Genomic DNA, 24,695 nt, shown 5'->3' with positions numbered 1-24,695 from the left:
AGGTCTCTTAAGCTCTGTTCATTTTTATTCATCCTGTTTTTTCTTCTGATCCTCAGTCTAGACAATGGTAATTGAATTATCTTCAAGTTTGCTAATCCTTTCTGCCAGCTCAAATCTGCTGTTAGGCCCTTCTAGTGAATTTTTCATTCTGTTATAGCACTTTTCAAATCCAGAAATTCAATTTGATTCTTTTCTTAAATAATTTCTGTCACTTTATTAATATTCTCTATTTGGTGAGACATCATTCTCATACTTTCCTTTAATTCTTTAGATGTTTTCCTTTAGTTATTTGAAGATATTTAAAATAGCTGGTTCAGTCTTTACCAAAACCAACATCTGGGCTTCCTCAAGGACTGTTTCTATGACATCTTTTTTCCTGTGTACAGACCATACTTTCTGTGTGTGTGTGTATGTTTTGTAGTTTTTTGCTGAAACTAGACATTTTAAACAATTTAATATGATTACTCTGGAAATCTGATCCCCTTCTTCTAGAGTTCGGTTTTTAGTGTTTGTTTAGTGACTATCCTTGACTGATTTTGTAAAATCTGTATTCTTTGTTATGTGCAGCCATTGAAGTCTCTGTTAGCCTCGTAGTCAGATAATGATTGCACAGGGATTTCATTAAATGCCTTGAATCAGTAAGTCTCTCACTCTTTGCTAGTGGCTCTGTGTGTGCATAGTGACACATCTTCAATGTTCTTGCAGTTTATCATCTGTAAATGACACATTTGAAAAGACAAGGGAAATTTAAATATGGACTCCAAATTATAATTATAGTGTATCAATGTTAAATTTCTTGAGTGAGATATGGTACTGTGATAATGTAGTTGAATATATACGACAATATTTGTGTGAAATGTGTGATATTGGTAATTTACTTTCAAATGTTCTAAAAATAAGTTCTTGGGCCCCATCATATGTATACAGCAGTAAGAGCTTTGTTTCAGAGGCCACATTAACTTGTGACTTATATCCACAAACTTTTAACTTAAAACAATGCCAAATAAGAGGGTTAGACAATATAGTCTCCACTGTCAAAAGTGCACAGTGTAAGGGAGAAAAAAATATTTCTTTACTAGCACATGAGATCTTAAAAAGGAGAGCTATGCCTTACAGTATTTGTCTTGGGGTGGTTTTTGAGTGAACATTCAGTCAGTGAAACCTAGAATTTGCTCCTTGGCCTTTCAGATATTCTATGAAGGCTTTCACTTTGCTCTCCAATGTAGCAGTGCTTAGCTATGATATTAAAGGATTAGCAGATCATGTTCAAAAACAGCACCACACAGAATAGGGATTTTTAAACCTGGTTCTATGGATGAAGTTAACGAAGTCAATAAATGTATTAAAATTGTATGTGAAATATTGGGTGTTTTGCATTTTTCTGGGCTTTCATCATATTCTCAAAGGAATCTGCCCTCCCCCAAATGGTAAAGAACCACTGAAGTAGAGGATTCTGTTGATTTCTGAGATGCCCATTGCCTGTATCTGAACAGCCGTTAGCCAGCTCTTAATGGATAAATCAGGGATACCTCTATGTTCTCTAGGAGGGACTAAATGGCTTTGGGTTAAGTGAGTAACAAGTTCAAAAGGAAAACGAAGCTCTAGGTTGAATTTAAGGTACTTATTAGACTCAATGCTAGATTTTGTTATTTCATGAGTTAATAAAGAAGCATATATATTACCATTTTTTTGAGATGTTGAAACATCTTTTATTAAGGCACTGTAAAATTATAAATTCCTCCCAAAGTTACTTGAGAATTGGAAGAGTTGCTGCAATGATTAGAGTAATAAATTTTATATGCACACATAACTCTACTTTAAATATATAAAATGAATATATAACAAAGAGCACTAACACTCATCCTCTCTTTTGCGTTCCTGTTAGTTAAATAATTTCAAGTAGTTCAAAGATAAATTGGGCTACGTGAAAACAAAATATATGGAATTACCATAGAAAGAAATTATATTATAATACAGTTATCAAAATATTTTTAAAACATGGTAATATTTATTACAATACAGTTAAAACATGGTAATATTTATTACAATACAGTTATCAAAAATATTTGTGCATTAGATCTCTAGGACTTACTACTAGTTGCAAGTTTGTACCCTTAAACAACATGAATTGTATACTTTTAAAAATGAATTTTATGGTATCTGGATTATATCTCAATAAAGCTGTTACCATAAAATAAACTCTCAGAAGAATACATAGGAATAATTTTCATGACCTTATGTTAGGCAGTGGTTTCTTAGATATCACAGATAACAATGTTGCTATCCTCATCTTTTAAAGCATACAATTCAGTAGTTTTGAATACATTTACAGAGTTGAGAAACCATCACCTCTGTCTATTCTAGAACATTTTCATCACTCCTAAAAGACCCTGTATCCATTAGCAGTCAATTCCCAGCACTCCCTCCCCTCTCCAGAGCCCCTATCAACCACTAATCTACTTTTGTTTCTATGGATTTGTCTATTTTGAACATTTCATATAAATGAATTATATAATATTTGTCCTTTGTTTGTGGATTCTTTCTCTTAGCATGTTTTCAAGGTTCATCCATGTTGTAGCATCTGTCAATACTTCATTCTTTCCTATGGTTGAATAATATTATATTTCATTGTATGGATATACTACATCTTTTTAATCTATTCATCAGTTGATGGTCATTTGGGTTGTTTCCACTTTGCTATTATGAATAATGCTGCTATGAATATTTGTGTGCAAGTTTTTGTGTGGATATATATTTTTAATTCTCTTGGGGACATACCTAGGAGTGGAATTGCTCAGTTATATACCAACCCTACTTTTAACTTTATGAGGAATTGTCACACTATTTTTTAAAGTGGCTGCACCATTTTACATTCCCACCAGCAATGTATAAGAGTTCCGATTTTTCCACATCCTCACCAAAACTCGTCACAGTTCATGTTTTTTTTTGTAGTCATGCAAGTGGGTATGACGTTGTATCTCATTCTAGTTTTGATTTACATTTCCTTAATGCTGAATGACATTGAGCATGTTATCATGTGCTCATCAGCCATTTGTGTATCTTATTTGGAGAAATGTTGATTCATATATTTTGCCCATTTAAGAATTAAGGGTGGGGGGCCTCCCTGGTGATGCAGTGGTTAAAAATCCTCCTGCCAATGTAGGGGCCACGGGTTCGATCCCTGGCCCAGGAAGACTCCACATGCCATGGAGCAACTAAGCCCATGCGCCACAACTACTGAGCCTGCGCTCTAGAGCCTGCGAGCCACAACTACTGAAGCCCGGGCGCCTAGAGCCCGCGCTCCACAACAAGAGAAGCCACGACAATGAGAAGCCTGTGCAGCGCAACGAAGAGTAGCCCCTGCTCACCGCAACTAGAGAAAGCCCGCACGCAGCAATGAAGACCCAGCACAGCCAAAAATAAAAACAAACAAATAAATAAATTTATTTAAAAAAAAACTAAGGGTGAGGCTTGGCATTAGAAACAGGCTGATGTTGGAGTTTTGAGAGAATTTATACTGGGATGGCAGGAGTGATGACAGTTTTAACAACCTCACCTCTCCATTCTCCAGCTATTGTCAAAGATAAAAAAAAAAAAAAAGAAATCACTCAGAGAGAATTCTGTGAAAGTAAAGCAAAAAGATAGGGCTAAAAGAAATACTGAACTCACTTTATTTCATCCAGATGACAAACTCATAAGAAGCCTGCATGCTCTAGCTACCATCTATCTATCTATCTATCCATCTACCTATCTTCTATCTTTTAATTTGTCCATCCTAGTGTTAGAATTTACAAGTGAAATGATCATCATAGGAATAAGTATTGATATACTTATTGAATTGAAAAATGAAGTCATCCTTTTCTTAAAAATTTATTTATTTATTTTTGGCTGCGTTGGGTCTTCGTTGCTGCACATGGGCTTTCTCTAGTTGCAGCGAGCGGGGGCTACTCTTCGTTGTGGTGCGAGGGCTTCTCATTGCGGTGGCTTCTCTTGTTGCAGAGCACAGGCTGTAGGCACGTGGGCTTCAGTAGTTGTGGCTCACGGGCTCTAGAGCGCAGGCTCAGTAGTTGTGGCGCACGGGCTTAGTTGCTCCGTGGCATGTGGGATCTTCCTGGATCAGGACTCGAACCCGTGTCCCCTGCATTGGCAGGTGGATTCTTAACCACTGAGCCACCAGGGAAGCCCAAGTCATCCTTTTTGAGACAAAAGAAATATGATTTAGCCAGTTGATTTGGAAATGATGACTGGCTTTGCTAGTTAGGCTATATGACAGATATTTTTTATCAATTGCTAAATCTGAAGCTCCAAAATTTTGGTAAAATTATATTTAAAATGTGATAAGAAAAAAGCATTTCATAAAGAATGCTCTATTGGTTAAGCTGTATTAAAATTAATAAAATTTCTAATTTTCATTCCATGAACTTTGTTTAGTATGTTGGGTTAACCAAAGTGCCTCTAGGTAAAACAGTAACTGGTACATTTAATAATTATTTGGCAAGTCTTAGTAAAGACTTTTTGGTTTTGTCCCCAAATTTAGCACCTTAAATCAACAAATATTTATTATCTTACAGTTTTTGTGGGTCAGGAATCTGGGTGTGGCAAGTTGTGTGCCTCTGGCTCAAGATCTCTTACAATGGTATGATCCAGTTGTTGGCCAGAGGTGGGGTCTCATCAGAAGCGTGAACTGAGAGAGTATTCTGTTCCAAGCTCGCTTGCATGGTTGTATGGTTGTTGACAGGATTCAGTTCCTTGTGGGCTGTTGGACTGAGGACCATAGTCCATTGCTGGCATATTGGCCAGAGACCTCTCTCAGTTCTTTCTGGAGTGGGCCTCTCCATCAGCCAGCTCATAAAATGGCAGCATGCTTCCCTCCGAGGATGTGAGAGAGAAAAGCCATTGTTATAACCTAATCTCTCAAGTGACATCACTTTTGCCATAATCTATTTGTTAGGCGTCCATAGGTCTAGCCCACACTCAAGGGGAGAATACTGCATAGGATTCAAATGTCAGGAAGTGGGTATCATTGGGGGCCATCTCAGAAGCTTCCTACCACAGTATTACTTTCCAGGAATTGAGAAACTGAATGACTGTCATCTTGGGTAAAAATCCTTTTCTAAGTCATGTGGTTTCTAATTACTTGCCTTCAATAAAGTTTAAAGAGAACCGAAGCAAGTTTTCAGATTGTTAAAAATATTATTATTTTTAATGAGGTTGAACCAATCTTTTTATTTTTAATTAATTAATTAATTTGGCTCTGCTGGGTCTTAGTTGTGGCACGGGATCTTCATTGCCACGTGTGGGATCTTCCTTGTGGCATGCGGGATCTTTAGTTGCAGTAGGCAAACTCTTAGTTGCGGCATGCAGGATCTAGTTCCCTGACCACGGATGGAACCCGGGCCCCCTGCATTGGGAGTGCGGGGTCTTAACTACTGGACCACCAGGGAAGTCCCTAAAAATATTATTTTTTTATTTTAAGCTTTTTTGGCTGCCCCATGTGGCTTGTGGGATCTTAATTCCCTTACCAGGGATTGAACCTGGGCCCTCAGTAGTGAAAGTGCAGAGTCCTAACCACTGGACCTCCAGGGAATTCCCTAAAAATATTATGAAAAATCATTGTATAACTTTTTGACATTAACTCAGAGTTCAAGGAAATTGAGTGACAATGACATAATAAAACTCTATTCATTCACATATGCTTATTGATATGAAAAAGTTTTCTTAGTGCTTTTATAAAAATGGAAACTAAATATATAATTGATGCTGAATCTTGTTCCTGAATATTACTCAATATTCTGTGGCTATAATAACTAGCTGGAAGAAAAGCCCCACTAACATCTTTAAGAAATGCATTCATTTCCAGTAAAAATGTATTTTTATGCCTAATTGTTATTTATCAAAATTTGTATTATATTTGTGTTCTTTTGAGCAGTTTTGTACTGCTAATAATTGAATAATAACGATATTCAGAAGAAATGTTTCAACATTTATTACCTTCTGGCCACAGAAAATAAAAAATTAAAATTCAATTTATACTTTTGTTATGAAGAAATATAAGGTAATCAATAATTTATAAAGACTTTAAAACACAAAAAATTTATAACATTAGGGTAGAATCCTGTGGGGATGTGGAATGCAAATAAGAATTCAAGGAGAGCAAGGAATGGTGTAAACTCTCTGGCCTTAAAGAAAGAAGAGTTTAGCCATTTATTTTTTAAATACATGGTTATGAGTAACAAATCACTATGGTATTCAGATTCCATTGGATACGTTTAAATGAGTAATTGGATAGTTTTATTTTAAATGTCAATATTTACCATATTCCAGAAATTACATCCTTTGCAACTGTTTAAACTTATGATGAATAATCTAGATGTCAACCTAAGAATATATAAGATACATAGATTTTTTTTCTCTACAAATTGATTAGAGGGTGTACCTGCAAAAGGTCTGAATGCCCTTGATAAGACCTTGAACTAAGACACACTTATGGCTCTAGTAAATATCACTGCCCTAAAATCCTGCCTTGGGAGACAATGTTGTTGTAGGCAACTTGTAATGCAGAGGAAGATAGGAGGCAAGGGCAATATGAAATAGTGAGATGCCGCCTGCCATGGTGGAAAGAGCAGGGGTTTTGGAGTCAAACAAAACAGGGTTTGAAGTACCGCTCTGCTACTTATCAGCTGTGTGTCCTCAGAGCAGTCAATCAAAATCTGAGTCATGGTTTTCTCAGCTGTTAAAATAAAGGAAAATCTCTATCACACTGATTTGTTGTAGAAGTCAATGTAAAATGCCTGGGCTACTGCCTGGTACATAGTAAGAGCGATATAGCTGTTGATCCCTTCTACACTTCTGAGCCTATAATACCAGAAACGAACTTTGAATTTTCATTTTACCCGTTGATGGCCCAGACTAGCCAGTCTTTCATCTGTGGAATGTTTCTCTAGCTCTTGAAATAAAGTTGGTATTTGATAAGTATTTCTTAAAATGAAGTGAGTCACATTTTTAAACACAGGGTCTTTAGATTCTTGTCATCTCTAGACAAGTTCAAAAGGGAGAATGATGATATAGCTCCTATGCGTATTCAGCTATTTTCTAATAAATTGGGCTGGATGTCCTGGTATCTGGAAATGGTCTCACTGCTTTTAATTTTTTAAAATCCCTGTGTGAGTTAGCTTTTTGTTTGTTTGTATGTGTTTTAAACAATAAGCAGTTAGGTCCTTTAAAAAATAGTTTTCTAACTGATTTTGACAAAGAATAGAAACATGCAATGGGCCAAGTTGTAAACCATAGTTGGTTTTTTTTTTGTTTTCTTTTTTAGCTTAAGAGGCTTTCTGGTGCCCACTCATTGCACTTACTCAAATCAGGTAAGGATATGATTTTGGCTAAACATTTTAAAAAAAAAAACAGCTCAAGAACCCCAGGTGATACCATTCTATTCCCCTTGTGCTCAGGTGACCTCAGATTGGGATTTACTATGTAAATAATTAGCAGAGAAGTTATTGCAAATTATCCTCTCAACAGTCTTTTCCCACTCATTTATCATGTATCAATTCATTGTCTACCTATCCATTCATTTTTAAAATTTAAAAAATTTTTACTTTTATTGAAGTATAATTGATTTACAATATTGTGCTCATTTCAGGTGTACAGCAAAGTGATTTGGTTATACATATATATATATGTATATGTCTATATTCTTTTATTGATTCTTTTCCATTATAGTTTATTACTTGTTCCTCTATTTTATATATAGTAGTGTGCCTCTGTTAATCCCACACTCCCCATATACCCCTGTTCTCCCTTCCCCTTTGGTAACTGTAAGTTTGTTTTCTATGTCCATGAGTCTGTTTCTGTTTTGTGAATAAGTTAATTTGTACTATTTTTAGATTCCACATATAAGTGATATATAATATTTGTCTTTCTCTGTCTGAATTACTTCACTTAGTGTGATTATCTCTAGGTCCATCCATGTTGCTGCCAATGGCATTATTTCATTCTTTTTTATGGCTGAGTAATATTCCATTGTTTATATACACCACGTCTTCTTTTACCACTCATCCGTTGATGGACATTTAGGTTGCTTCCATGTCTTGGCTATTGTAAAGAGTGCTGCTATGAACATTAGGGTGCATGTATCTTTTCAAATTAGAGCTTTTGTCTTTTCTGTATATATACCCAGGAGTGGGATTGCTGGATCATATAGTAACTCTATTTTTAGTTTTTTAAGGAGCTTCCATACTGTTCTCCATAGTAGCTGCACCAATTTACATTCCCACCATTCATTTTTTTAAATTAATTTATTTTTGGCTGTGTTGTGTCTTCGTTGCTGCACGCGGGCTTTCTCTAGTTGCGGCGAGCAGGGGCTACTCTTCGTTGCGGTGCGCGGGCTTCTCATTGCAGTGGCTTCTCTTGTTGTGGAGCACGGGCTCTAGGTGTGCGGGCTTCAGTAGATGTGGTGCATGGGCTCAGTAGTCGTGGCTCACGGGCTCTAGAGCGCAGGCTCAGTAGTTGTGGCGCACGGGCTTAGTTGCTCTGTGGCATGTGGGATCTTCCTGGACCAGGGCTCGAACCCGTGTCCCCTGCATTGGCAGGCAGATTCTTAACCACTGCACCACCAGGGAAGCCCTCACCATTCACTTTTTGATTCTTGTGTTGAACAACTACTATGTTGCAGGTACTCTGCTAGATGCTGGGTATAGCAAAATGACTGTCCTCTAATGGTGGTGGGAATACCACACAGAACACAATTCGAATACAGAGGTAGCACCTGAATCCTGAAGACTGGGAAATAACAGACCACCTGGCAGGACTGGTTAAACAGTGTGAGCTGTAAAGTGATGAATAAGATACTTATTCATTCAGACGTTCTTTCATTCAAACAGTATATATTGACTGCCTGCTAGGCGAGAGGTGTTGGGATTTTAGCAGTGCATAATATGGACAACATTATAATTTGGAATGTGGAAATCTGTTTTCTTTTCAACCCTTGATCTACTTTGAATCGTAAGATTACAGATGTGGTTTTTGTAGTCATAGTTGTCTAAAACTTCACTAAATGTATGATGCCCAAGAGATTTTCATTCATCCATATGGAGCTAGCCTTTCACCTTATATGTTAGACAAATCCGACATTGACTTTTTAAAATGTTCACTGTTTGGTGATGATGCCCTTTCCCACACTCTGCCCTACCCTCTATACCCAGCTATGACTTTTGAACATTCTCCGAGATCATCAGCGCCTGCCTGGGTGCTTTTGTATAAGATATAACCTACACAATCATAGCCTGTGGTTCTTCCTCTTCCAAGTTTCCAAAATTTTCAGGACTTTCGTGCTACCATGATGTGACCTTAATGACACATAGCCTTACATATATGTTCTAATCATGTGTGTGTCCTGCATTGCCTTTGATAATGTCAGCTCCTATAGAGCAGGCGAGAGCTTCTATTTAGCTCCTTTTGCAGTGCCAGTGTAATGTACTGTGACTGTAGATCATACCCTCAAATGTTGTTGACTTGCTCAGATCCTGAACACATGGCCACAGCTAGGTCAAGTGAACATGTCTGTTCAATTTCACATTCCTCAGCAAATCCGAGCTCAAGGTTATTTTTCTTGCAATCAAACTACAAGGCCAGTTTCCTACCAGCTTTTGATAAATTCTTATGCACTCTCTCAGATCTCCTGCCAGCAACCATCTTGTCCTAGCAAATTGGAAAGCTTTAAAACATAATGCAAAGGAAGAGTGACAGGCAGAGACACAGCAGAGCAGAGCCTTTAAGGAGGAAAGCTACTTCCAGGAGGCTTGGGCCCACTGGCAGGCTGGTTGGAGGTGTATATTGAGGAGGGGGATATTTTGGCATCCTTCCCATTAACTAGTAGCTGCTTAGTTCATCTGGGCATAAGACTAACTCTGTTTCCCTATGATGGGAAAGCAATACGAATTGCCATGACACACACACTCTATGTTGAGGTGAGACAATACATTTCCCTGGCATCTCAACAGAAGTCTGCCTCACTTTGGATTGCTTTCTTCTGTTGGAATTCAGGGCATGCTTCTCAAATGTTGGTGTGCATCAGAATCATATGGGGCATTTGTTAAAAATGCAGATTTCTGGACCTCCCTAGACATATACTGTATTGTGGTTTTGCCTCAGGGCAATTTTAAAAAGATGTAAGCATTTAAAATATATCATCGTTTTTGTAACTCCATTTTTGTTTTCATTCACTTAAACATTAAAAAGGGATCTTCAAAATATTGAAGTGGTCCAGACCTCCCACAACCTCTTGGAGGCCCTGCAGTAGAGAAAGTGCCCTCAGCGAGAATTACCATCCCCCGCCATGCTCTCGCCTCCAACTTAGTGCGCATGTGCAGTGGTCTAGCGCCGAGCCAGTTGCTAAGTAGTCAGCAACCTGCCTCTCTTCCCCAAGGCTGCTAGGTGGTTAGAATTTCCTGTTTTAATCATTCTGGGGCCTCCTGGGAATTACTTTGATATTGGTTTATCTCGTTTAGAGCCCTGTGGTAACTTCAATCCAAGCACACAAACTCAGCTGCAAAACATTAAGGTCAAAAAGAGAGCCCTCCCTCCAGCTTCAGCTCCCTGCCCATCCATTGCCCCCAACACTTCCTGTACCCTAGTACTGATGGCCCCCAATAGCCCCAGACTGCAAGAGACCCCTCAGTGGGTGTTACAAACAGGTCCTCCTTCCTCCTGACGACTTGGAGTTGTCCTTTGAGCCGCCATTATGTCTGCCTCCTGCCCCACCGCGAGGAATAAAACGGCCACTAATCCCTCCCCCAATTATGTTGCTAGGTGGTTGAAACTGCCGCTCTGATCTCTCAAGGACTTGGTGTTACCTTTTTACTGGTTACAAAGTTTCCAGACCCTGTAACAACCTCAGCTCCAGTGCACAAATTCGGGTGCTAAACCTCAGGGCAAAGCTCAGAACCCACACACTAGCTCCACCCAGCTCTCCCATCCTCGGGGTCCCAACTCCCCTCACATTTCATTACTGATACCAACCAGTCCCCCGTCTCCTTGCTTCATGAGCAATCCCAGCTGTTTGCAGACAGAGACCAGAGAGCAGGGAAGGAGCGACAAAAGAGGTTGTATTTGAGCTGGGCCTGGAGAGAGTGGCAGGATTTCTCCAGGCAGAGATGGAGGGAGAAAAACTTTCCCCCGAGAGGCAATAGTAAGAAAAGTCAGAAAGAGTAGAGAGGTTGAGAGTAGTCATTGAAGTCGAAAGAACTACTCAAGATTTATTTACATTAGCAGTTCTCAAATTTCAGGGGCTGTTAGACTCGCCTGGGGTGCTTGCGAAAGTGCAGATGCCTGGGTCTCACCTCAGACCTGCTGAAACTGATGCTGTGGGGATGGGGGGGGGGCTCGAGAATCTACACTGTTTCACAAGCTTCTTTGGGTGATTTTCACACAGGTGATTGTTAACCATCCTTTCAGAAACACTAATTCTGGGATTCTGCCTGCTGGTCCAGATGTATTCAGCAGGCCAAAGCAATGAAACAGCAGGTCTTCCTCATTCCTACCTGTTCCTGTCTTCCCATGGCCAACCCCTAACATCCCTCTGTCATTGGGACAGTAGGTAGAAGGTATAATTTGTGCACCCCCGAAGATAATGTTATTAGGCCGCCCAGCAATATGAAAAAAACTGGCTTACTGGGCTACTATGGAGAGATGACAGGGGAAGGAAGGAGGAACAAAGGCAGAATTAGTAACTGATAGTCTCCCTAGGCATTCTTAACGTGTGCACTGTACAGCCAAAGAGATGACCTTTCAACTAGTGAATGGGAAGGGAGGGGTGCCTGGTGGTTACTCAGGCTTGGCACTCTCTGGTCTTTCTTTGGGGGGGATGCTGTGATCATGTTTATTTAACATTCTCTGCAGAATTTATTTTTTTCTTTCTGTTTTAGTCAGATGTAATTGACATATAGCACTGTAGAAATTTAAGGTATACAGCATAATGACTTATATACATCATGATTACCACAATAAGTCTGGTGAACATCCGTCACCTCATATAGATCCCTTGCGGTGCCAACTTTTTGGATCTACTCTCTTAGCAGTTGTCAAATATACCATATACGGTGGTGTTAACTACAGTTGTCATTTGTACATTACATCCCCAGGACTTATCTTACAACTGGAAGTTTGTATCTTTTGACCACCTTCATCCAATTCCCCCTCCCCCCCACCCCTTGCCTCTGGTCACCACCAATCCTATCTCTTTTTCTATGAGTTTCTTTTTTTTTCTTTTTTAAGATTCCACATATAAGTGAGATCATGCAGTATTTGTCTTTCTCTGACTTATTTCCCTCAGTATAACGTCCTCCAGGCCCATCCATGTTGTCTTTAGCAGGCTGTCTCGTACTGAGGACAATGAAAGTGGCAGAACAAAAGACAACTGCAAATCGATCCAGTGCCTTAGGTCCCTGAGACGCAGAAGGATCTGCTTTCCATCTTCTAAAATGGTCCTGCAAAGTCCTCACAAGTAGTCTGGGTTTTCTTTAGAGACCATTTAGGCTGTGGAACACAAGTGTGCTCATGAAAACAACACAGGTTATAAACAATAGAGCTTAATTATCTTTCCCACTCTGATTCCAAGGGACGTGGCAGGAAAAGTAGGAAACAAATCAGTGAGGGCACTGGATCCCCGGAATTCCCTCCTCCGCACTCCACCTCTGACCCACTCTGTTGCCTTCAAATAAATCATCGACTTTCTGAGAGTCAGAATGAAATTTGGGCAGTTTTTAATTCATAATTTCTCATGAAATCAACCAATAGGATCACAGTGCTTCTTCGGTCCCTCACTACGTCATCTGTAGTCATGCAGAAGAGTTTCAGCTTTTCTCCTCTTCTTGTCTTCCCTGTCTTACTACCAGGTGGGCTGGGAGTGTGGGGGGAAGAAAAAAAGGCCTCAGGGAGATTGGATGATACAAATTTTAAAATGTGGTTCTCTCCCAGTAGACACCGCCACTCTCCATTGTTATATGAGGAAGGTGGTGCCTCAGTAGAGCACAGTATGGGTAAGTTTTGATTGAGGAATAGGATGAAGAGCGAAGTTGGGAGCAGGATGCCGTAGCCTATGCAAGGTCAGAAGGAACAGCACTGTAGAAGCTTCTGGGTAACATAAAAGAAGTATATCCTAGTTCAGACTTGGAAATAAACCATGTTGCTTTCTGTAGGCCTCCACTCTGTCACTGCAAACAAATATTCCTGTGATATCTCAGTGGTTCTCAAAGGAAATAAGCTCTAATTGGACTCCCAGGCCACAGTGAGCTCACGTGGTGAAAGAATTGCCCTCCCTCCCTCCTGACCAGGGGTGCTGGCCGTCATGGGATGGGGACTCTCTAAGTGCTTTCTGGAGCTACTGTCTTCTCTACATGAGTGCCTTTCTGGCCAGTTTCAAACATAATGGACCAGAAAATGAAATGCCAAATGTTCAACCTCTTAGCTTGCCTCTGGGAATGGGACATCAGACAGCTCGTTCTTTACATTTATCTAGAGCTTTACGCTTTCCCAAGCACTTTAACATACTTTCTCTCATTTGATTCTCACACCCACCTGCGAAGTTGTCAGGACATCGATTATCCAGTGCAGATGTGGCAACTGAGGTCTGGAGAGAGAAATTGCTTCTTGAGGGTCACACATCTAGTTCGTGGTAAAGCAGCTCTAGAATCCAAGTCTTCTGACCCTAGCTTCCACTCAGATCTGCCACTCACTTGGTTCGCTTACTATCTTTGGGTATAGTGCTCAAACAGGAGCTTCCCTCACAGGATTCAGTGGGCTAACGCCTGGAAAGCTCAAGCTCTCTTTGACATCCTGCTACACTCCCTCCCCCATCAGGAGCTCTAGGGAGCCTGACCTTCTCCGCATCCTCATTCAAATCCCTGTGTCTGTTCCTCACTCTCCTGCCTTGGTCTGGGCTCACCAATACCCCGAAACAAATGCTCCTCGTGCCCTCTCTCACGTCCCCAATTAAATTGCAACTCAACGCTTTCCTCCTCCAAGAGCCTCCCTAGAGTGAAGGAAGGCATGAGGGATTGGGGGAAATTTTTTCCCTTTTATATTTTAATTGCTGTGTTTTTCCTAGATAGGAGAAGAGCGCTGGCTTGTTCTTATCTCTTAGTCCTCAGCTCAAATATCATCTCCTCAAAGAGACCTTCCCTGAGCCACCAATTTAGGGCGGGTGCCTTCGTTACTCTATCTCACAGCGCCCTGTTCTCTTCTCTCATACCAATTGCCACAAATCACCTGAATTGTTTCGCCTATGTTTGCTTATTCTTAGGCTCCCCACTAGAAGAAAATTCCACTGAAATTAGGCACTTTGTCCTTTTCAGTTCTGCAGTCCTAAAGCCTGGCGTGGAGCAGGTGTACAATAGATTTTTGTAGAAGGAATGAATTGGAGAGCCAAAGGCAGATATGAAGTGAAGGGAGCATCAGTAATATTATGTATCGGTTTTCAAGTATATCATCTTATTTCATCTTCACAACAGCCTGCTGAGGTAGGTTCTGTTACTATTTCCATTTGATCAATAAGGCTCACCAGAGTGAAGACATTTGTCTAAGGACACACAGCTAGAAACTGGTGGTCCTCAATTCAAATCTGGATTGAGTTGACTCTAGAACCATAGCTCTTAAGTGCTCAGGTACACTGTCGCTTGGGGAAGTGCACTGAGTGGGATTTCACAACGAGCAGCATGTTTTCTCCTATATGACAGAAACAGAAACGGAGCCTGACCACGGTTCCGAGATTTTGACAAACAGATCCCTCTATATACACTTGGCCAGGCCTCTATCTGCCCCGGTTTCTCTCCTGCTTGTTTCCTTCAGTTTCTCTGCTACAGAAGTGACATTTGCAGGGTTCTTGCTTTCAGCACTGCAGGTCAGACACTGCACAATTCTGGTAGCGCCATTCATAGCAGATGTGGCAGTCCTGAAACCCACTGAACTGCTTGTCACCTTTTCTGGGCGTCTCCAGAAAGGTAAATAGAACCTTTCAGTCAAGCAGGCACAGATTGTTCTGCCTGCCTGCATCTTGCAGTTGGGGAGTGAGGAAGCTTTTCCTTTGGGAGGACAGAGGCAGTCAGATGGTGGTGAGCATGGGGATTTGCTGAGCTCACCCAGCAGTTTTCAGAAATAACGGAGACTAAGCCCATCAGGGCTTCCATTTCTGAGCCTGGGAAGAAGTGAGAGGTGTGTCTTATCACCTGGTTGTGGAAAAATCTACAGGTCTGTCCCCATGTGGGATTATTACTGGTCTCACGTACTCAGATTGTCATAGCATGTGCCGTCTAACTTCCCGCCTCACTGATCGGGAGCTTCCTTTTAACCTCCCAGGCCATACTTCTAGCTTTTAGATTTCTTGTAAATATCACCTCCTGAGGAGTCACTGGGCCTGAGTTCACCCTGACCTAACTCCTTACGCATAGTAGATGCTCAAGTCCTTGTAGAAAGAATGAATTAACGAATGAACAAACTTGCCGTGGAACCCTGGGCAAGTCTCAACCTTTGGAAACCCGTTTCCTCACCTGTAACATGCAGATAGTCATGCGTACATTCACAGAGTTCTTGTGAGGATCAAACAAGACACTATATGCAAGTGTGCTTAGTAAAGTATAAAGCAAGGTATTAACTATAATTATGAAATCCATCATCTGGGCAGATTTCCTTTCAGTTAGATAATGCCCCTCCCCATTGCCATACAATTTATTCAACTCCAAACACTAAACACTTGCAAAGGATATAAACTCACATTATGTATTTTTTAAAACATGGTTGACAAACTATAGATCAGAGATTTTCCCAAGCTTCTCCCTATCAATTAGTGAAGAAGTATGTGTTGGGTACCTACTATGTGTCCCACATTTTACTAGGCATCAGGCGAGTGTAAAGAAAACCTAAAGCAGAGCCCCTGTCTTCACAGAGCTTCGGTCTACAAAGGTAGAAAAGAGACATATTTTGAAATAACTAGAGTAGAAGTTGGCAAACCATGGTCGGCCTGCCACTTGGTTTTGGATAGCCTGCGTGCTAGGAATGGTTGTTACATTTTTAAATGGTTGAATAAAAATCAAAAGTTAGAATAATATTCTTTGAGACAGGGACTTCCCTGGTGGCGCAGTGGATAAGAATCCGCCTGCCAATGCAGGGGACACGGGTTTCATCCCTGGTCCAGAAAGATCCCACATGCTGTGGAGCAATGAAGCCCGTGCGCCACAACTACTGAGCCTGCGCTCTAGAGCCCGCACCACAACTACTGGGCCCACTTGCCGCAACTAGAGAAAGACTGCGCGTGCAGCAACGAAGACCCAACGCAGCCAAAACTAAAATTAAATCTTTAAAAAAAATTCTTTGAGACAAAAATTATATGAATTTCCAATTTCAGGGCCCATAAATAAAGTTTTATTGGCACAGAGCCATGCCCACTTTTTAATGTATTTTCTATGGCTTCGTCTGCATTTTAAGAACAGCATTGGATAGTGGTGACAGTGGTCTTACAGTTCACAAAGCCTAAAATATTCACTATCTGCCCCTTTAGAGAAAAAAACGTCAACCCCTAAGCTAGAGGACAATAAGCTTAGGTTTGGTCAGCTTGTCAGTTGCTCTGTTTTCACACTTTAAAATGTTCTGGGAAGTCATATGCATTAAAGATTCATTAATTTTGGGAATTCCCTGGCGGTCCAGTGGTTAGGACTCTGCACTTCCACTGCCGGGGTCCCGGGTTTGATCCCTGGTCGGGGAACTAAGATCCCACAAGCCGTGTGGCATGGCCAAAAATAAAGAAAAGAATTAGAAAAAAATCATTACTTTGTTCATTTATTCAATAGATATTAAGTGAGAGCCTACTATGTGTCAGACCATGTATCCTGGTTAAGACTGGAGGGACTCCAGTATAAAGTATCTCTGCATTAGTATCAAGAGAAAAACACTGTGGCATAACCTCCTAGAAGATTCATCGGGTGATGGAAACTTCTCTGTGCTTCCGGAAGTCTTGAGGGCTAGGCCAATGGGAACTCTGATGGAGTCAGTGAGAGGATTCTAATTCCAGTCATTCAAGACTTCTTTAATAATTGGCGCTGATTTTCTAATGAATGAGAAGGCCTATCGTACTTTTCTTTCACTGGGTGATTCCCAGTATGCCACATTTATTAAGAGCAGCTTTGAGATAAATATATTTCTCATCGAGACTTTGTGATTAGTTCACAGTTTTATAGGCCCAGGTACTTCTAAAAGTTCAAACGGGAAATTGGGAAAGAGAACAGAGGAAAAAGCAAGATAATCCTATGATGGAAGAAAGGAGAATAAGAAAGAGAAATATAATTACCTCCCCTCACCCCATTTCTACTCTTAGATCGCTTCTATGTTCCTCTTTTAAACAAAGGCAGATTTACCTTGACAGCTGACATAATGTAATTTTGCTGTCAGATCTCAAGTAAAAAGCAGAGTATTGCAGTAGGTCGTAACCTCCGAGGCTCCTCTGGGGTATTTTGGCTTCTGTGTTGTAGCTAAAGGCCACCTCCTGGCCCAGGCTGTCTCTCACGCTGAACCGGGCTACAACACAGGGCTCTGGTGACCACAGCAAGAGAGAGACCTAATTAATATTAATCACGCAGATCTCAGGTTTAGTTTCTAAACCTCAGGCTGCTCAGAAATTAAAGAACATTTGTATCAGATAGCTTTCCAGTCAATTGATTCTTGGTGCCCAGAACAAGGATCAAGGCAGAAGCAAAGAAGAACACATTCCTCAACCATGGCCTTTGGGCCACGGACATTTGACTTTTCCACCAATATTATTTGTAGCCTATGAAGAGAACATTCAGAAGCCAATCCATAGGAAGGCCAGGTCCTCTCAGCTTGTTTCCATGTTGTCCATCCATAGTTGTTATTTTATGTAGTGGTTGAAGGCACCTTTGGCTTGGGGACTGTTGCACAGACCTGATCCTTTGCAAAATTGTGATGATGGTGACATTTTCCTCCAGTGCCTCCAATCTCTTTCTCTTATTGGTGTCCTATCTCCAGTCTTCTTCAGGTACATTTTCCTCACTCGCTTGGCTCCCCATGAAAACCTGATCTCAGTAAGGGATTGAACTCACACTGAGTCATAAGTCACCTACTAACAACTTAAAACATATTTGCATTATAACTGGGGACAAGGTCCTAAGGTGAGGGATTGCAGCAGGACAGTGGGAGGATGTCTATGAGTCCTCTGAGGTTTATGCTAAATTGTATGCATGTTTTGCTTCATCAGATTATCAAAGCAATCCATGACCTGAAAAAGGTAAAGTGCAGTCTTAAAGTAAAGAATTGAAATGCAAATAGTGAAACTTGAAACTGCAGTTCCATGACTGTCAACCCCATGAGAACAGGGACCACATCTTTCTTGCTCCCCTGTTACCTACTGTATCCCCAGTGCCAAGAACGTAGTAGAGTACATGGTAGTCTCTCAATAATCATTTGTTAAATTCGTTCATTTATCCATCCAAGAGATAGTTACTGTTAAGTGAATGGATGAAGGAGTAAAGGAATCAGCTGGCAGAAGAGCAGAGGTATTCTTTGGACATTAGACCCTACCCATCACTTACATAGTTGGTCCTGTTTCTGTTTGAGTTACCCAAGATAGAGTCTCCATGACAACTACTGATGTTCCTGATGAAGATCCAGGACAGGTGAGTCTGGGATGCAGAGAAGCAGCCCAGGCATCTGCCTTGTTTGGTTGTCCTTTAGCACAGGGAAAGAAAACCCACTTCCCTTCACTTGTCCTCTTCCCGTTTCCACTTGCATCTTTGTCGGTCACCAAAATCATTACCAGGCAGCAGCAGGCAGGCATCAAGGGCTCAGCAGAGACCTGCCAAAGTATAACCCTCACTATTCTGAGGCAGAGTGCTCTCATCCCCAGCAGATGCGGGCTCTCAGCTTGCTGACAAAACCACGAGTGGGTGTTGATGAGAATCAACAGGAATCCGTTTCTGTGTTAGACCACCAGGGGGAGGGCCAGGCCCAGGCAGGGCTGGAAGTCTGAAAAGTCAGCCTTTGGCGCCCCCTGCAGCGTTTGCGGAGAGAATGCTCCTCTCTCCTCCCCTGAAGCTGGAGGGTGGATAGCCAGTCCATTTGCTGGTGTGGATATAATTGCAAGTGAGGCTTTCAAGCATCCAAGAGCTGTCTGGGAAGGAACAGGGCTGAGAGGGCCCAAGGCAGGATGTGTAAGTTGAACGAGGAGTTCTTGTCATGCCAATAAGCTTCGTAGCTCTGAACTTTTTACCCTCTGTGGGTGTGATGATTTCAGGTAGGTTGTCTGATCGTTCATTTGGGGAGGCTGGGGGTATTAGGGACAGAACTAAGAAGAAACCAGAAGTTTGAAGTCTGGTGGGCAAAAAAAAAAAAAAGGAAAGAAAAGGAGACCTAGTGTGTGTGTGTGTGTGTGTGTGTGTGTGTGTGTCGCGCGTGTGTGTGTGTGTGTGTCTGTGTTGGGGGCTGGGGGGAAGGAAATCTCAGCTGAGGAAAACAGAATAAGTCACTTAGTCTCCAGAAACAAGGAGAAGTCTCCTTAGAGGATCCCTCTGGTTAGAAGACAGGGGAGAGTTCGTGAGTCAGTGAACCAAGTAGAAGGGTGAAGCTGGGGGGAGTCTGAGGTTGTGTGGAAGGCTTGCACCAGGGCCTGAGGGGTTGGGATGCAGGCAGGAAAGGAGGAGGTATGGTTTCATTATTACTTTGGATCAGACAGACCTGCTGGGGCCCTTATGAAGAGTGTGCCCTTGGGCCAGTCACTTTGACCTCTGTGCCTCAGTTTCCTCACCTATAAAATTGAATTGTTAATAGTACCTACCTCAGGTAGTTGTAAGGATTTAATGAGAAAATAGTCATGAAAAGTGCTTTGTATAGTGTCTGGCACATTATAAGTGCTCAATAAATGGTAGTTATTATTATTTTTTTAACATCTTTATTGGAGTATAATTGCTTTACAATGGTGTGTTAGTTTCTGCTGTATAACAAAGTGAATCAGCTATACGTATACATATATCCCCATATCCCTTCCCTCTTGCATCTCCCTCCCTCCCACCCTCCCTATCCCACCCCTCTAGGTGGTCACAAAGCACCAAGCTGATCTCCCTGTGCTATGCGGCTGTTTCCCACTAGCTATAGATTTTACATTTGGTAGTGTATATATGTCCATGCCACTCTCTCACTTCAGCCCAGCTTACCCTTCCCCTTCCCCATGCCCTCAAGTCCATTCTCTATGTCTGCATCTTTATTCCTGTCCTGCTTCTAGGTTCTTCAGAACCATTTTTTTATAGTAGTTATAATAATATGAGATAGAAGGTGCCTGGGATTTAATAAAGGCTTGTATCTATGCCAGATATTCACTGTATTCTTGTTACTGATTTTTCTAAGCCTTAGGAAACTGAGAAAGACCTCAGCTTGGGACTAGAGGTAGAGGCAAGGGGCTTGTCCAGGTAAGGTCTGGGTAAGGTAAAGCAGTCAACCCGGGGTGCTGTGCCAAGCCAGGTAGACAGCAGCATGAGGGCTCAGCATGGGGATGTGGGAAGCCACAAAAGCAGATCCCATCTTTAAAAATCATTTTTCTAAAGGCAGGCTCTAAACTTCATCATCCAGCTCCTAGAGATGTGACTCTGCTTCATGCTTCTCCTCCTTGCTGGGACATGTTTTCTGTTGGCACAGGAAAGACTTCCTTCCCATCTGAAGATACTTTCATGCGGAATCAAAGAATGGGAGGTAGAAAGGAGTGAGGCCAGCTCCTACACTCTTACTGCCCCCCCATAAACACCAGGCCAATCCTTGCTGGTGTGCAAGCTATTTCCCTGCCAGAAATGAGATCTGAAAGCCAGCCTCACTCTTCTGTCTTTCCAGATTTGACCTCAAGCCTCAGCTCAATGTGTAATTTCTAAATCAACCTCACAACAACGCAATCAGATAGGTACTGCTTGGGGGGTAGCCAGAAAAACAGAAATCACTTTAAGCCTTTCAAACATGGAGATTTAATACAGAGGGTAGTCACAGGTAATGGAAGAGCTGAGAAACCAAGAGGGCAGTGAGGCAACTCAGAGATTAGCAGCAACAGGAAGCCCCTTTTATCCCTGGAGTTGGAGTGACGACTGGAAGACGTGGTGAGTGGTGTTTCCAGAGCTTGTAGACTGGGGCTATCTGGTGGGAGCTCGAGCCAAGATGGGGTTGCCCTGCAGAAGCTGGGGCCAAGGAGGGGTGGGATGCCTGGTGGTAGCTGGAGGTGAGCCACGTAGGAAACACAGCTGCTGCTGGAGTTGCCACAGAAAGTGAGGTTGGCGATGGGGAAGAAATATCCTAGCTTCTCTCTTCTTCATACCTTCTGGTTGGTCAAACCCACACAGAAACAAATGGCAAGGGACTGCGGGGAATGTAGTTCCCTGATACAGAACAGAGCAGGAAATGAACAGGGAATGGATCTGAGAGTAAGCAGCAGATGAAAAGCCTAATTATCCATCCCCATTTTACAGAGGAGTCAAATGAGGCAGAAAGAGGTTAAGTTGCCCCAAACTACACTAAGTGGCAGTCCAGGTTTCAAATCCAGGCAGTCTGACTACTCCTGAGCCCATGCTGTCTGTAATCACTACTATTATATACTCACGGTAAGAGCACTATTGTTATTTTACTCAAGGCAGACTTTTCCCTCTAGATTTAAAGCTCCCTGAAGGCATCTACTGTGTCTTTACCTTTATATCATTTATAGCACCTAGGTTTTGTGGATTTTTCCGAACTTACCAGAAAATGTAGATTTTTGACTGAAATGGGATTATCAGCAGGTTTTCATAGGTTCCCCATAAGCTGGGGTGAGTGGAGGGGACTGTGAAAATGTCCTCTGCCATTCTGAATGTTTGTTTTCTTGTTAGTGAAATGTAGCAATTTCTGATCAGATTCCAGACAATGGTTTGGCAACAGGGAAAAGTCTAAGCGGCAATGAGAAAAATTAGTATCTAGATTGCTTGAGGGCATCCCAAAGGGAAGAGACAGTTATTAAAATTTGAAATGGCTTGGCTCCAATGTCATAAAATTTCTACAACTTGAATTGAGCAGCTCCTTCACTTGGGAAGAGGATATACTATCCCTTAGATGACTTAGCTGGCAGTGTTTATGTTTTATTCTGTTTTATTAAGCAACAGGTCTTGGGTACTAAGAGTACTCAGTTATGTTGGAAGAAGTGTCAGTGATTCCTATCTAAATGAAATCTACAGGCACAGGAACTGGTAGGACAAGGTGATCGGACAGTTCAGAATGGTGGTATAACTGGGGCAGGAAAGAAGATGTGTTAGAGACCTTGTAGTGAAAGTGCATTTCCAGTGCTTCTTGGCCTCAAGGTAAGTGTCAATGTGATAGGATAGTGGTCTGTGCATGGGCCTTGGTGTTAGACTACCTCAGTTCAAATCTAGGCTCTACCACTCTCCAGCATATGGCTTTACCAGTATACTGGGGAACCATACATATTGTAATACAGTCCACTACTCTGGTTTTTCTCCTACCTCTCTGGTTGTTCTTTCTCAGTTTCTTTGCATGATCAATTCTGTCTTTCCAACCTCTAAACATTGGAGTACCCTGGGCCTCATTTTTGGATGTCTTTTCTATGCACAGTCACTCCTGTTGTGATCTCTCCAAGTCCCATGGTTTTAAATACTGTGGACATACTGTGACTCCCAAATCTCTGTCTCCAGCCTCTCTGCTGGACCTGTAAACCACTGCCTACCCAACATCTCCACTCAGATGTCTAATAGGCATTTCTCACTCTACATGTCTAAAACCCAACTCTGGATCTCTGCCCCCTCCCAAGCCTGTTCCTTTCCCACTCTTCCCCAACTCAGTAAGGGATGAATCCACCCTTGCAGTTACCCAAGGCCCCAGATCATGGTGCCATCCTTGACTCCTCTCTTTTGTTCACACCCCACATCTCCATCAGCAAACTGGATCTATTTTTGAAATATATCTAGAACCTGACCATTTCTCATTGCGTCCTTCATGACCACCCTTGTCTAAGCCACCAACAGCTCTTGTCTGGGTCAATGTAATGGTCTCATAATTTGTCTCTGTCCCAGTACCATTCCACCTTTTTTCAATCAACCACATCAATCTTATTAAAATGTCAGTTAGATCATGTACCTCCTCTGCTTAAAACCCACAGCTCCCCATTTCACTCAGAGAAGAAGCCAAAGTCTTCACAAAGGTCTATCCGGCCCTACATGATCTGTCCCTCACCCCCATTACCTCTCTGACCTCATCTCTTACTTCTCTCCCCTTTGCGTACTCCACTTCAGTCACACTGGCCTTCCCAAGACTGAAATCAAGGTGTCAGCATAACTCAGCTGTTATCTAGAGACTCCGGAGAAGAATCTGTTTCAAGTTCATTTATCTTGTTGGCAGAATTCATTTCCTTGTGGTAGTAGGACTGAGGTCCCCACTTCCATGCAGGCTGTCAGCTGGGGGCCATTCTCAACTCCTAGAGGCTGCCCATATTTTTTTACCACATGACTCCATCTTCAAGCCAGCAATGACACATCAAATCCTCCATGTGCTTCAAATCTCTGACATTCTCTTCTGCTACCAGCTGGAGAAAACTCCGCTTTTAAAAGACTCATGTGATTAGATCAGGCCCACCTGGATAATTTCCCTGAGTAGTAACCTTAATTATATCTGCAAAACCCCTTTTGCCATGTAATGCAACGTAATCACAAGTGTGCTATCTCATCATAGTCACAGTCCTAATGATTAGGGCGGGAAATCTTGGGGGAGCATTTTAGCACTGTACCCGCCACAATAATAGTCAGACTGAGAAACTGACCAATCAGAATGTACGCCAACAATAGCACTGAAGCAGGGGCGTGGATAATACCTGCTGCTCCAGGTGTTACACTTTACTTGCTGGATTGTGAGGTGACCTGGAGGTGTCCCAGAGGCAACAGCCGGAGTGGCAGCTATTTACCAACTGGTATGAATATATTTTTTATTTATTTATTTTTTTGCGGTACGCGGGCCTCTCACTGTCGTGGCCTCTCCCCTCCCGTTGCGGAGCACAGGCTCCGGACGCGCAGGCTCAGCGGCCATGGCTCACGGGCCCAGCCGCTCCGCGGCATGTGGGATCTTCCCGGACCGGGGCATGAACCCGTGTCCCCTGCATCGGCAGGCGGACTCTCAACCACTGCGCCACCAGGGGAGCCCCAAGTATGAAAATATTTTAACCACCAGGGACTGTAATAGTGCATAGCAGTTGTTTATCTAGTTACAAATCATGGTGTAGCGTGTGAAGTGCTGCCTTCTTCTCTGAGCTTTGAGAGTCTGAGGTTGGTCCTGGATGACTAGGGGAAGGCGGGGAGACCACCTGCCCTCCTTGGCACTTCCATGGTGTGCAGTGGCCCCTTCCAGCCTTGCCTGCTGTTTTTGCGGCGCCAGGTATTTTTCTGAAGAATGTCTTCATTTGCATGGTTGTCTTACGCAGTGGGAGAGTCCATCCATCATCTGAGCCTCCAAATGCCGCCACCTCAAGGGAGACAACCAGTCCTACATATATGGCCTCTCCCCAAGCCATCCAGCAGATGCGGCTTAGTGAGGCAAGCGCTGTTTACTTGCTCTCAGCATTAGCATGAACACTTCACAGCAGCCAAAGAAACCGAGGGTTCTTATTAACTTGCTTAGTGAAGCTTGACCAC

At 42.2% G+C, this 24,695-nt stretch overlaps 1 protein-coding gene and 1 long non-coding RNA gene across 2 annotated transcripts in view; one reads left to right on the top strand and one right to left on the bottom strand.

Moving 5' to 3' along the window:
- Positions 1 to 24,695, bottom strand: part of TRPC5 (transient receptor potential cation channel subfamily C member 5) — a 134,322-nt gene that overhangs the window by 10,590 nt on the left and 99,037 nt on the right. The gene's annotated exons all lie outside the window — the stretch shown is intronic.
- Positions 14,453 to 24,695, top strand: part of LOC132513943 (uncharacterized) — a 41,044-nt gene continuing 30,801 nt past the window's right edge. Inside the window, exon 1 of the long non-coding RNA XR_009538593.1 lies at positions 14,453 to 14,516. This is a non-coding gene — a long non-coding RNA (uncharacterized LOC132513943). The remainder of the gene's footprint in view (positions 14,517 to 24,695) is intronic.

Source organism: Lagenorhynchus albirostris, chromosome X (genome assembly GCF_949774975.1).
Source record: "Lagenorhynchus albirostris chromosome X, mLagAlb1.1, whole genome shotgun sequence".
Classification (NCBI taxonomy): domain Eukaryota; kingdom Metazoa; phylum Chordata; class Mammalia; order Artiodactyla; family Delphinidae; genus Lagenorhynchus; species Lagenorhynchus albirostris.
Note: the sequence above shows the minus strand (reverse complement) of the source record. Positions and strands in the feature narration are given on the sequence as shown.